Source organism: Anas platyrhynchos, chromosome 2, assembly GCF_047663525.1.
Source record: "Anas platyrhynchos isolate ZD024472 breed Pekin duck chromosome 2, IASCAAS_PekinDuck_T2T, whole genome shotgun sequence".
Lineage (NCBI taxonomy): Eukaryota > Metazoa > Chordata > Aves > Anseriformes > Anatidae > Anas > Anas platyrhynchos.
In genome coordinates this window covers 99841084-99854158 of record NC_092588.1, presented here as the reverse complement: position 1 = coordinate 99854158, position 13075 = coordinate 99841084, and the positions used below count along the sequence as shown (strand labels likewise).

General features: G+C 37.0%; 1 protein-coding gene across 5 annotated transcripts in view; it reads right to left on the bottom strand.

The window, feature by feature from the left end:
• Positions 1-13075, bottom strand: part of POU6F2 (POU class 6 homeobox 2) — a 323051-nt gene that overhangs the window by 266631 nt on the left and 43345 nt on the right. The window lies entirely within an intron of this gene.

Below are 13075 nucleotides of genomic sequence, written 5' to 3'. Positions count from 1 at the left end.
CACAGCAACAAATAGCCATTTCATTACATACATTCAAGAGAGACACAGATTTCTTCTAACTATTCTTGTCTTTGGGATGCTATGCTCCCAAAGTCAATAAACACACACAAGCACATATTTTTGTTTTGAAAATAAAAAACACAAACTATTTTTTTTAAAGATAAAATCAGGGAAGATACTTACACAAACAGTTTGCAATTATTCTCGTGTTTGGGACATTATATCCCCATAAAACCTTACATATATATATTTAAAATGTTTCTTGACGAATTGGATCTGTTTTATCTTCTGCTCACTGAGGACATTTGGGGGTCAAGCATTATTTCCGAGCACACACTATCCTCCTGTTTGCAAACTAACAGGTACAATATCATGACAGCAAGGAAACCAGAGCCCAAAAAAATAAAAAAAAGAAAAGAACAAGTGACCTTGTTGCACACTCTGGCAGCTATTTATTGCAAAGTTCATGCCTAAATGGTTCTTATGCAGAGAACAGGTGACCAGCGAGCAAGTAGGTTGGTTAGCATGTTCCCTCTGTCCTGTCACCACATTGGTCGATGTTTGCCTATGGGTTTTTTAATGTATTCATGTCTGAAAAGTGAATTTGATATGACACATGATAATCTATGAAAATGTTAATCAATACAAATAGTTTAAGCTGTCATCAAATGCACTTCTTTAGTCAATACTCATATCGCTGAAAACAATGTCACTGTCACCAGGGCTTAATTTGCACAGCACTTAAATATTGGACTCTGTGCATCAATGCACTCCTCTTCAAATACTGTAGGTAAACACATTTTCTCCCTATTTAAGGCTGAAGCACTCAGCACGCATTTAGCTGAGCCGAATCCTCCCTTTTGAATACCTTGATAGGTCCACTGGAGGGCAAAATTAATACTTAATTGAATCTCACAGTCATCAAAATAATCAATACTTTTTTATTATTTATTCTTTACAGTCTGTTGACTGTTTCAAACCTCTGAGGGAATGGTGGAAAGGATTCATGGCTTTGAAACACTGTCATTTAACAAGGTAATTTTCAGTGGGGCATTAGGGGTTGTGAAACATATAATAAAACAAAAATGGTGGCTTATAATAGGAAGAAAGAAAAGAATTATATTTCTGCCATCTAACAAAACAGGATAAATAAAAAAGCAAGTGCAGGGAGAGGGAGAAAGGAGGGGGAAGAGGGAGAGAAAGACTGGCTTTTGAAGGGTTTTATCATATCAAGAGCAGAGCTGAGCTTTCATAATGCTGACATTTCTCATCCTGACAATCCTAAACAAGTGGAAAGGATGAGATCGCAGATATCATCTTTCATCACATTCCCCAGCTTAAGAACCAACATGACAGCTTCTCTCCCCTTTACACTGTTAATTACTAAATAAAATACTGCTCTCTGTCAGCATTAGATTATTGCAGATAGCAACCACAAACATTACTCCATTGTTTTGTTTTGCCTTTTTTTTTTAAACCAATGATACCTACCTTGAACTCTTCAGAAAATAAATTGGGCTTGTGTCTACATATTGTAAATATATGAAACATAATCAATTTAATCAATGCGGTCAATCCATGTTATTGTCAGGCTAAATTGCTGGTGATTTATTAACATTTCGTTTACTGTATTTATTAGCCAGCAACAATCTGAACATTTCTTAGATGATTCTAGGAAGGAAAGAGAATTTAACAGATTTCTTTTGCAAATGCTATAAAAACCCCTCTGACTTGTTTTGCCTCATATTCATAGTACATTATTGACAAAGTCATTTACTGAGGCAGGATTTTTTTTGCTGTTGTTGTTTTGCTTTCATATACTATATAATGCACTTTAGCAGATTTTCCAGCTAAAGGTCACTGTGAACACAATATTGTTTCTAAGTCTGGGCTGATGCCCTCAGCTTCAGCCATTCAAAACTAATAGCAAGCGTGCTTCCATAGCTAACATGAATCAGGATAAAATTTGACCCTTTTCAGGAAAGTATTTTGGGGAGGGAACTAATCCCATCCACAAACTACACAGCTAATCTGAGGACTACCAGCAATTTAATGGAGGATGCCGCATCAGTAGGATTCTAGATTAAATTCTCAGCTGCCAAATTTTGAAGTTGAATACATGAAAAATGGGATGAAGAATAATGTACAAAATGTGACAGCACTGGGAGAAACCTCACCCCTTAGATGTTAGTGGATTCACAGCAACTTCAACAGGGCTAGGATTTTGCCTGTTATGCACATCAATAATTCGGCCTCATCTGGAGCACTTTGTTCATTTCTGGTTAGCCCAGCTAAGAAATACATCAGAAAGATGTGCAGGAAAAAACGATAAAGAGATTGAAAGGATTGGGAATGTTTACCTGACAAAAGTGAATAAGAACAAGTATGATCAAAGTATACAAAATAATAAACAGCAGGGAGAAAATGCAGATCAGGAACTATTCACCCTATCTCATCTGAGAAGAAAAAGGGCCTCCACTGAATGGAAAAGCTGGAGTATCAAATAATAATAAAGATACTTTTCCAAACAATTAGTAGTGAGAACGTGTGGAACTCAACATTGCAGGATATCCCTCAGACCTGCACTACAAGCATCCCCACAGACCCTTGCTTGACTTGCAGCCTCTTGCAGCAAATTCAGAACAGCTTTACAAACGCAGAGCCAAGGATTGTAAAAACTGAAATGTAAATTGCTGCCCCCTCACCCAAACTGTACCAGCACCTGCAGATAACCTCCAGGGTAGCTCTGTGCCAGATTGTAAGTGAATGACAACTTTATAAGCAGACAGATTAGGTACTGTCTAAGTTTCTAGCCTACATGAAGACTAAATAAATCACTGAAATGATGGGTTGAGAGAGTTTGTTTCTTTCAAAAACATACTTTAAAAAAAATTTGACAGTTTTTACTCCAGGTTGTCTCTAGACCTTCAGTTGCTTTGAGGACTTAAGAATATGTTTCTTCTACGGCAGATTACACATGATTAAAAACTTATTTTTACAAACAATGCAATTCAAATTCCAGCACATGGCAAGTGGACCGGTCTGGGAAATTTCCCAGGAACAAGATGGGATTTTTCTGTTTTACTAATGGCTTCTCTCAAAAAAAAATAAAAAAATAAAAAAATATTCCCCAGCACCCCCAAGATCTGCAGTAGTTGGTATGAATCTGTCACAGTGGCCAGCTACTGGCCCAGGAGCCTTCTTCTTCTCCACCCAGCGAGGACCCCAGGGTGTCAGAGGATGAGCCGAGTCCAAGAATTGCATGTGCATCTTTTGCAGATAATCCCATCAGGATCTGTTCTCCTCCCTGCCCTGGCTGTGCTTGCTTTTTGGAAGGTGAGAAAGATCAGGTTATACTTTGCAGCGCAACACAGCAACTTCTGTTGATCAACACCCACACAAAACTTTTAGCTATTCATACATAAAATTGAAAAGTTTAGGAATATATATATATAAAAAAAAAAAAAAAAAAAAAAAAGCAAGACAAACTTTGTGAAAAGGGTTTATCTGCTTTAAGTAGAAGGCAAGGGTACATAAAAAGGATATAATGCTATGGTATTTCAGATGGGTTTATAAGCACAAGAGCAAAGCTCTTGTTCTAGAACTGAGGAATTGCAATCCCCTTATTCAAAATATACCTGTAAATACGACACATGTAGTGACAAATTTTACACGCATCTCTTGCAGATACTCATATAACTTGTCATCAATTTCTTGTCCAGCTAACACCGGTATTACCAGACTTGCCTGTTTTATATGAGCTTTTGCTGACAGTTCTGTGCGGCGAGTGGTCCTCCCTGCTGTGTCTCTCCCTTAAGGGCGGCTCATAGCTTCTCTTAGTCAGCTCGCAATAGCTGCCTGCACCTCTGCTCAGCTCCACTGCTCCCAGACTTGACTTCTACAAGCTGTTGGGCTTAATTTGCCAGTAAAAAACAGGTGGATTTGCAAATGCAAATTACAGCTCTGGTTACACGCCCTCTTTCAAAAGCCAAAACCTTTAGTTTCTTTTCTGCAGCACTGTACAAAATACAGAAGAACATTTATCACTGTGTTAAAAGCTTTGTCTCTGCTCTTTAAGGGTAAAGGTGCAGTTTCTAAGCAAAACTATTTAGTAATCAAAGACAGCTTTTACAGGAAACTATATGGTTTTCGTGTGAAACATGCCCTAGGCAGAGATCTAAAAAGGGGAGTACAAACTACTTTTATCCTTAACATAGGACTTGCGTGATGATAGGGCTTTATAAAGGCTTCATGCACTGGTTTAGCCATTGGGCTAAATTTTGTACTCACTGCACCATAAACATTCCTGGTCTGAATTTAATTATATTATTTCAATAAAAAAGTAAGATCCTTTGTTTTCCTTCTTTTTATTTTTACTTTAGTTTGAAATCACTTCATTTCTGTCTTAAACATACTTTAAAGTAATTTCCTGATATTTTTTTTCCCCTGAAAATATGAAATAAATTATGCCCTCCTCCAGGATACTGATCACGCACAGAGTTCTGTTAGAGAGTGCATGTTTGAGCAATCACTCCAATTATGTTACCAATAAATAAAAGTTCAATGTTCAGATATTCTAATGATTACACCAAAGATTTTGATATTTTAGATTTCTTTTTAATCAAGACAGAGCACATCATAGCCTTAAAGTTATTTTAGTATATAACTTGTGGCTTTTGAGTGAAGAATACATTAAAAATCTCTACTGGGAAAGGATTAGTTTTATTTGTATCAAATACCAGTGAAATTTAGGAATGTGTTATCCTTTGGTCCTCTTACGAACTGGTCCTCCTTCCTCTGTCTTATTGCTTTTAGAGGCATTCAATATTATTATTTTATTTTTTTTAATAAAGATTTCTAAACAAACAATTTTGATTCTTCCTTCTTTAAACCTTGTATCTGCTGTCACTAATGTGCCAATATTTCTATCCCAATCAATCCATAGTGTAGCTTATGCAAACTTCTTTGAATCATCCTTCAGACCCCTGCTAGCCTCTGACCATTGCTACCTGCTGGCTGTCATTGCCCCAGAAAAGTTAGAGAAAAGCTTATTTTTTTCACAGCCACCTCTACCACCATCCTTAGATGGATGTTTCTATAAGTAAAACAAACAAGGCTGCCGATATGCGATCATTGATCTCCCTTCACTGCTTTAATCTCGTACTTCTGTTTACTGCATTACATATTTAGTTATATTACCTGTATTACTCATATTTAACTTACTACGATCTTCAGTATTGCTCTCTTACAGCAAGAAGCTAATATATCCCCAGTTCTTCTCACTCAATATAAATATCATCACCTGAAACAGTCTCCACTTTTCTTCAGCTAGAACTATATTTATCTCCTCATGAAAATCTCTGCAATGGAAAAGATAGTTCTGTTTTTCTCTGTTTTCTCAGTGCTACTTTGACTTTGGACATCGTATTTCTGCAGTGATAATCATCTTCATATCTAATGGCCAGGTTGCAGTTAAAAAGAAGTATTCTCTAGTTTGAAACAACATTGTAAGAAGTTAGCAGTGTGCAATTATACCCATATAAAGTGTAGTATTACTAACAATTACTAACAATTTAATTTAGAAAGTTAGGGAGACTATCACTGTTCATGGTGCTTTCATTTAAATGTTCTTTTCAGGTTAGTCAGTGATGTTATGTTGGTCTCCTTTGTTTATATTCTTAATTTTAGGTCCTTTAGAAGTTGAAAAGGTTAGTGCTGCTTAACGTAACAACTGCTGACAGAAAATGTTTTTCTGAAATTCATGGAGGTTTTAGTTGTAGTTTTAGCAATCTTTTTATTTTTATTTTTTAACTACATTTTTTATGCAGCAACATCCTTCAAATTACAATGTCTTGAGGTTTCAATACTATGACATGGTTTTAAAAAACACAAAACTACCTCACTAGACAACTTTCGACCATACTGAACCATTTGTTTTCCCTAATGAAAAAGTTTCACAGGTTTCTTGCACCTATTGACAGAAAGCTGAAAGGTTCACAAGGCAAGTCCTCATCAATTTGTTGGTCAGGTTGCTCTGCAACACTAACAGGAGGCTGCAGAATGGAAACATACACATGACAACCACACAGTAATAAATGACTGGGTCACAATTTTATTTTATTGGGTTTATTGCTATAAGCATATCCCTAGCAGCTTCATATAGCAAGTCAAGCTGTACACTTCAAACATGCAAAAAAGTTAAAGGATGCTGTTTTTACCATATACAAGAGGAGCAAATGTGTCAGTTGCATCTGTGGTCCAAATACAGCAATCTGGAACCAAACAGGAGGAAAAAAAACAAAACAAAACAAAACAAAACAAAACAAAAAACCATGAATCCATACAGCCATTGCATTTTTCCTGACCAACATGACATTTAGGAATCACTAATGCAAGAGTACCAACAGCACAGATGTTTTACTCTAAACAATGCTTTTGCTCATGGAGGTGACCTTACTACTGCTGATCCAGTTATTAATCTGATTAAAGATTCCTTCCATTCCTCCTGTTGCAAACCATTTCATCCTTATAATTTTCTGCCACACACACAGAACATCTATGTAGCTGTTATCTATTAATTCTAGGTTAACCAGAGTCCAGCCTCTGCCATATTCCAATGATTTCCCTTATTAAATGACATGCTGCTCATTAAAAAGGAGCTTGCTTATCCATGGACATATTTCAAAGGTTTGTATGCATCCAGAGGTCAAGAGACAGAGAAGCTGCTATTCTGAAAGGCTACCATGGTCCTCAAAACACAAGATGGACAACAGCACACAACCATTAGGAAAAATAAGTCTTGAGAACAGTGAGAGAAAGGAACCTTCTAGCTCAAGGTTCTCGCAACCATCTAAAAGCAGATGATTTTTGAGAGACCAGAAGAGCAAGCTCTATAGATCATGACAGGACACAGGTGGAACAGGCAGTAACTTCCCACCCCCACCACCCCCTGAGGCCAGTATGGAGAAATCAGCCCTCATGAGACTTTCTCCCCTACTACTCTTCTGCCATCTGATCTTCCAAAAAGATTGGATCATATAAGAGAGCAATTAAATTCAAAATTAGAAGACAGCCCCTATCCGGAGCAAGACTTTGACAGTTTTGTCATAGAAATAGTGGACTGTTTCCTCTGCTCTGTTGGTTCTATTCAGCAGGGATCTCTGTCAAACATAAAAAGTCATCCAAAAAATTCTAAGTCTATAATAGCTAAGATTTTCTAGAATTTGCATACTGGGTCAACTTACCAGAGAACTTGAGAAAATTTTCAATACAAAGCAGAAGAGATTGTCTTCCATTAAAAAAAAAAAAAAAAAAAAAAAAAGTATTAAAACATTTCTGCAATGGTATTCATCATTCCTAGGGGAAAAAATACCATTCCACTCTAATGTAATAAACATGTTGTAGCTGTCTAGAGGATTTCATATAAAAACAAAAAATTCTCATTTTCTGTAAAAATGATTTCACATTAGGTTGTTTTAGTCTCCACAACGACCACATAAAGGACACAATTCTACTTGCCAAATCATCTTCATACACGTGCTCTTTCACCAGCCTGCCTGTTTGATAAGTTAATATAAGCAACAACAGGTTGACTTCACTTTTGAGGGAGCCTTGAGCACAAGTTTTTTTTTTTAATCCCATCCTCTCTCCAGCCAATCTTGTGACATTAAAAGCTCCATCCAGCAACTACAGCATTCATTCATCACAATAATCCTTCTGCTTTCTAGAAGGAAGAAACAGGCCATTACAGCCCCCGAAACTATGAAATTCACGACACTTCATGGAGTGCTGGTAGTCATGGGTTGCAGTTTTTTTTATGTTTGTTTATTTTAGTTAAAACATTGCTTCCTGAGATTGCCACCATAAAGCATCCAAGTGGCATGAGTTTAGCATAATCAGAATTTAAGTATAGCATTATGTATGGATTTATTTGGCATGTTTTGGCTACGATGTGCACACTAGAAAGACAGTGAGAAAATAAATATCAGGGCAAGAATTCAGTTAAAATAACTTTTAAAAAACAGCATGTCCATAACCACACCCAAACTGAAGATAACTTTTGAATGTTGATAACAAGAGAGAAACTTGAGTAGGCAACCTAGAAGGGGCTCACAGCAACTGAAAGAAACTTTCTAGTTAAAGGAAAACTTTGTTTTACCTAACATTTCAGGATTTCCAAGTTGTAAAACAAAGGAACCAGTAACTTGAATCTTGGGGAAAAAAAAAAAAAAATCATAGCATGGGTCATGGTGCTGAACGCTGTGTTCATACATAACATGCATTTTATGCATTTATTTTATGTATTATGTGATTAGCAAGGTTGTCAGCAGAGCTCTTGATCCTCTTCATGCTACTTGCTTTAATACAGCACACTTGAATTCTAGGGACAAGTATGGGAAATGACATCGCTTGGCCTGCATCAGAAACAGAGTAGCCAGGGGGATTAGGGAAGTGATGGACCCCTTGGTGTGGCACTGGTGAGGCCACACCTCAGCCACTCTGATCACTTTTGGGCCCGCTGCTCCAAGAATATTGAGTTGCCCAAGAGTGTACAAAGAAGAGCAATGAGGCTGGTGAAGGTACATAAAAATAAGGGTTGTGAGGAGCAGCTGAGGGAAGTGAGAAGAGACCTCATCAGTCTCTACAACTACCTGACAGGAGGTTGCAGAGAGGAACACGTTGATCTTTTTTCTTGGGTAAGAAGTGACAGGACTTGAAGAAGTGATGTTGTGCCAGAGGAAGTTTAGGCTGGACATTAGGAAGAACTTCTTCAAGCAGAGGATTGTAGAGTATCTGAACAGGATGCCAAGGGAAGGGGCTGAGTCCCCATCTGTGGAGTCATTTAAGAGAAATGTGGCCATGACACTAAGGAGCATAGACCTGTGATGTGTGATGGGACTCAGCAGGTCAGGTTGATGACTGGAGGTGGTGATCTATAAGGTCTTTTCTAACCTAGATGATTCTGATTTCTACTGGGACTGTACCTTAGTGGTAGGGACCTGAATTGCCCTCTATTTCCTTTCATCTTATCTAGACAGAATTAAATAGCAAAAATGTCCATATATTGAAGAAACTGAAACCTTCACCAGAACTGAGCCTCACAAACAAAAATACTCTCTTCTTTTTCCAGCTACCAGAAGACACACTGCAGTAGGATGTGTAGCTATCAGGTTAAGAGCAAGAATGCCAAATCATTTTTCCTATGGTTCTCCTACATTGAGCTCATCTGACAACAAAACCTGCTGTTATAAATGCTAAACATACTTAATAATACAACAAATGTTGCAGATCAATAATGTTAGGCTTTTTATATTTTCTAAGCCTTTCCCACTGATAAATGAGTGCAATTTTTCATAATCATCACAGAGAAGCTTTTGGGTTACTTTTCTTCATACCAGGTCTTCATCAACACCTGGGTGCCACATATTTCTTTTCACAGTGTAGATCTCAACATATTAATTTCTAAGTGAATATATTCCAACTTCAGTATGCCCTTAACCGTCACGCAGCTTCACAGTCCATCCTGAAGAAATCTGCATAAGAATGTGTTTCTTTAAGATGAAGTCCAAAGAGAGTCTCACTTTTTGTCAAAGGCTTTCATCTGCTGGAAGTTGCAGGTATACTTAAATTCCCAACGTTTCATTTGTTAGTACTACGGTAGGATATGTCACACACCACATCCAGTAGCACTATTATGTGTCAGGCATATAGGAAGATATCACTTCAGAGCAGCATAACAGCACTTTTCCTGTTTAATGCTTTACAATTGGAAATCAGCGTAACATTTACTGATCATTTTAGCAGCAATTACAGTAAGTGGATTATCAATAAACAATGAATGAAGCATTTCTCAGACCTGCTAGTATTTTCCTACATGGACAATTCAATTCTTTATTAGATACCGCTCAATTTGTTTGTTTTGTTGGGTTGTTTTCTTTGTGTGTGTGTATTTTCTTGTTTGTTTTAAAAAAGGTTGCCACAATTACTTGTCATTGGCTTCCTCTCACTTTTTAAGGAAACTCCTTTTAAGAAATATTTTATGGTAGATAATCTGATAACAGTTAAAAAAAAAAAAAAAAAAAAAAAAAAAAAAAACAGAACAACACGCAGCTACAGTAACACCTTCTGTTGCTTGCTTGCTCGTTTGCAAACTGGTGAACACACTAGGATGCTTGATTTCACCCTTAAAGAGTAACTATCACCACCCTCCTTAGAGAGCACAGTCAAAAATACCGTTGATTCCTTCTGCTTCAACAGCAGAAAATTTTCTGAAGATCGTGCTATTGTCATATATATGTGTGCTCTTACTTTGATCAATTTTATATACACAAAACATATGCATTTATACATATTTATGAGCACATATATAGGTGCGTACAAAATGGTCCTAAGACTGCTGCCAGTGAAACCATTTGGACTGTTGCCATCAGCTTCAACAGGCACAACAGACTCAGTTCCCTGCATGAAGAATCACCAAGATCTAGGGAAAGGCCCTGATCTTTTTGTCATTGAAATCAATAACAGAACATCAATAAGTAGTTTAGCTGTTTCAAAAACGTAGGTCAACATAAGCAATCTCATAATGCCATTGGTCTTAAGTTGCTCTTCAACATGCTTCAATCTTTGTGTATTATTTCTAAAGAGTAATAAATGTACTTTTTGAACATTGTTTGAAATAACCCTGCAAATTATGCCATGTCTCCAATAAATTTATTTTCAAAATATAGGATTACATGAAGTGTGCACTAAACATGCACAAATAGGAAGGACATGAGGAAATGTGTTTGGAAACAAGCAAACCTTGAATGAATATAGAAATGGCCACTAATAGCTTCTGAATGTTTTAAAAAGTTACAAAACAAAATGCAGAATAGAGATTTGATCACAATCTCACATTATTTTTTCATTACAAACAGTCTTCATACATCATTCTAAACTGAAACTAGTTTTGTGTTTGGCATATATAAGTTTAAAGAATCATTTGGTTACATCTTTGCTTTTTACTTTTAAGAAAAAAACAAATTACTATGCCCACATATATAATTAGTTTTTTGTTGTTGTTTTTGAATCAGGAAGGTATGTATAGTTACAGTTTGTAAACACAAAGACAAAGAGCCATTTGAGTTTCCTCCAGCAAGCCTGAGTGTACCAGTACAGCTGTGAGAGCATATCAGTATTCCTTCTTCCACTCCACCTTCTTCCTCCCTTTTACCCATCTTTCAATGAAAAAAACAGCCTTTTTTGTTGTTGTGGGCAAAAGTTTGCCCCCTGGTGATTAGAGTTAGAGGACCAACACCTCAGGTACACACTCTTACTGCTAAGCCTCTAAGCACTGCTGTCCCACTCACCTCACGTCTATTCTGTTTAATTGTTTTGCAAAGAGCAGTGACTGGTAAGCATCCCTATAAAAATATGTAAGTTAATTTTAAAACCCTGTCCCTACAGAGCCTCTACTTATCTCTCTCTTGATCTCTGCTTTTCTAGGACTTAACTTTGCCAAAACACTGGTGTATTATCAGCACAGTTTTAGTCCCAAAGCCAAAACACAACACCATATGGGCTGCCATAAAGAACGTTAACTCGAGCCAGATGGACCCACTGCAATGAGTCAGATCTAAAAGCAGGGAAACTGAGTGGAGCATTCACATAACCAAGAATTTCCTTGATTTCCCTTTTCTCACAGCCAGACAGCTCTGTTGCACTCACAAGCCTGATCATCGCAGCTCATGTGCTTCCTCTGGAAGCCAAATGCTGGCTTGTTTCTATCACCTGAACTCAGTCTATCACATGGGCCTGAAGAGTGCTGGGCTCTTGGCAAATTGAAAGCAAAACCAAAGAGACTTAGGCAAGGACCAAGTAAAAGCTGTGACATTTGGGGTGAGTAAAACCATTGACTTAAACCACCCCATTTGTTGGTTTTCTTGTTGGGTTGGTTTTTTGTTGTTGTTGTTGTTTTCTTTTTTCATTTTAGACCAAGCTTTTTTTTCATAGATTTAAATCAACTTTTCAATTTACTTTCACCAACACTTTTTTCATCTATTTACTTCTTGTGTTATATAAATATTTCTCGGCATTATAATAGCTAAGTGCTTAATCATGGTCTTTGATCTCTGTGTTTCCATGCAGGCTAGATTGTCCTCAGAATTTACGGGTACATTAAAATGTTCTCTTTGGCCATAAAATCAAGTTGGTGGGCAATTACTTCAATATGACACCTTATAGAAGCTTACCATCATGTCTTCACTTTAAACATTGTAAGTCAATGAAATTATATTGCAGCCATTGACAACACATACAATTTTGCCTGTTTGATATCCCATTACCTCAATAGCAGCCACAATAGTTTTGGAGAAAGCTCTTTTTTTCCATGAGAACGTGCTACACGTAAGGCTTATTTGTAGGGAGCACAATAACACTACTTAAGTGACTATCACAAAGTCTGCCAGATTCCAAGATAATGTACAAGAGTAATGCACTCACTTGTTTTACTAATAATTCTGTATATAGACAAGACCAGAAGTTCCAGTGCAGAATCAAATTGTTCACACAATTGATTCATCTATGCAGTCAAAGTAACAAAAGCATTATTCTCAGACCAGACACTTAGCTTAGGATCAACACAACTGACATGAGATCATTTGTGTTATGCTAGAATATGCACATACATCTTCCCTATAAAGTTCCCTATAAAGTATACAAAACTAGCAGAAAACAGGAACTGTAACCTCTACATAAACAGTATTATTTGTCCACTGCTACAAGATCTTCTCTCTTGTGGCTATCTTTCAGTTTCAAATCCTAACATACCCAGCACTGAATTTCTGTTCAGCTCCAAACTACCCCTTCATGCGCGAAGTCTAGAAACTCACAAGCCTTGAAGCTTGAAAGGAATACACAGGAATACACTGGGGGAGGGAGGGTATGCTACTTTTAAAGCACTGAGAGGATTAAGCACGGAACATAACTAAGACCAAGCATTTTATAAAAGGGAAGTTAATAAAATAAGGAGAAAGTCTAACTCCTACAATGACTCCAAAAATTTGTTAAATTTATTATGACAGAGGAACTGAAATAC